This window comes from Emiliania huxleyi (genome assembly GCF_000372725.1).
Source record: "Emiliania huxleyi CCMP1516 chromosome Unknown EMIHUscaffold_191, whole genome shotgun sequence".
NCBI classification, from domain to species: Eukaryota; Haptophyta; order Isochrysidales; family Noelaerhabdaceae; genus Emiliania; species Emiliania huxleyi.
Window position 1 is genome coordinate 237,014 of NW_005200680.1, and position 1,681 is coordinate 238,694.

A 1,681-nucleotide genomic window follows, 5' to 3' on the forward strand; every position below is an offset into this window, starting at 1 on the left:
GTCAGTCCGTTCCTCGATTTTTTTTCGGCGGACGGCGCGCTGCATCACATTGCCTGCTGGGCTGGGATTTTTTTGAAAAAATCTCACCAGCTATCCTTGCAGCCCCCCTCTCGCGAGGCTGGGGCGACGAGTGCGGTCTGCGGAGCTCCATTTGTGCGCGTGGCGGGGACATGACTAACCCACCCAAACCCAGTCTCACCCGCTTTTTGGAAAAAACCGAGAGAAAAAGAAAGAAAGAAAACAACAACCCAAGGGTGGGCACCGGGACTGGGAGGAGGACCCGCTCGGGTTCGACACCAACCCGATGCTGCTCCGCGCCATGTGCATGGCGTTCGAGTGAACGCCGTGCAGGCAGCCTGTGCCTTTTGGTGTACCCCGTTTGTACCGCGTCCTGTGCCCCCGAGTTCATTTAATATAAATACCCCAAGGGAGGGTGGGAGGGATGGGAGTGACATGCCATATGGCCGCCTTTCGTTTGTTTCAGAGCCAGTTTTTGCCACTTCGGTTAGCTCTTGAGGGTCCGATATCGAGACCCAAATATCCGTCCCCGGAAATAGGGGCCAAGAGCGCAGTTTTTGCCAATGCTTCGCCTTCGGGGTCTCTAATAAAGCCTGCGCCCGACGGGGCAATCCAAGCGCAGGCCCCGCACGCGGCCCTGCTGCCCTCCCGTCGGCTGAAATCGACCAGGCCCATCGCCGTGGGCCGAACGACGCACCGGCCGATTGTTTGAGCAATGGCCTGTGCTGCGGCCATCTCGGACGTTCAAGCGGCGCCAGCCAGCGGCTCGGCCGCGCATCCTTCACACACGCCGCCACGACCGGGATGAGAGGGCCCGGTGTCGAGCCCTGGTGCGAGCTTCATGTGAGGGGCGGCTGTGGCCACAGCAGGTCCACCAGATGGATCTCAAAAGCTTGCCGTCGGCGTGCTGTCGTGGCGGTGCCCGACACGCATTGAGAGGAGCCGAGAAAAGCAGCGGCTGTGGGGCTTCCACGGCTGCCAAGTGGTGGTCCATGACCATTCTGAGCAGAGCTGTGCTTTGGTGGGGCTGTGCTTGAGCATGTGTGAAGTGGGAGTGCGTGCCGGCGGTGTCTGTGGGTGAAACAGGCGTGTGTGAGGCTGCAAGAGCCGTGGTATGAGCCAGAGTGAGCTTCATCACCCAAAGTAAGGACGGTCTGGGACAGCCCAGGCTTGATCCTGATGGGCCTGGGCCAGGAGAGCGACAGAGAAGGCGAGCTGGCGAGCTGGGAAGCCGCTTCGTCGGCATGGGGTGTGTGCGTGTTCACACGATGCAAGTGCCAAAAAGCGTTGTTTGCGGCTATTGCTCAAAACTGTGGGAGAGAAGGCCTACATATTATGACTGCACCCATGACCCTGGTGCATGAGGGCTGCGGGACGGGACATATCGCGGTCGTTGGCGCCGATGATGACCTCCGGAAAGCCCTCACAATTGCTCGGCACAGGGGGCCTCCGGGAGTGCTCTTGAGCCCTACACCGGAGCATCACGAGCCGGTATGAGCTTGAAGACCCAAAACAAGTGCGGTCTGGGACAACTCAGGCTTGCTGCTGGTGGGCCTGGGCCAGGAGAGCGACAGACAAGGCGAGGCGGTCAGCTCAGAGCAGTACACAGCCTCTTGCTGATCCTTGTCTGAACTGATCAGATTCCTCCCCTCTCCCCCTAAAG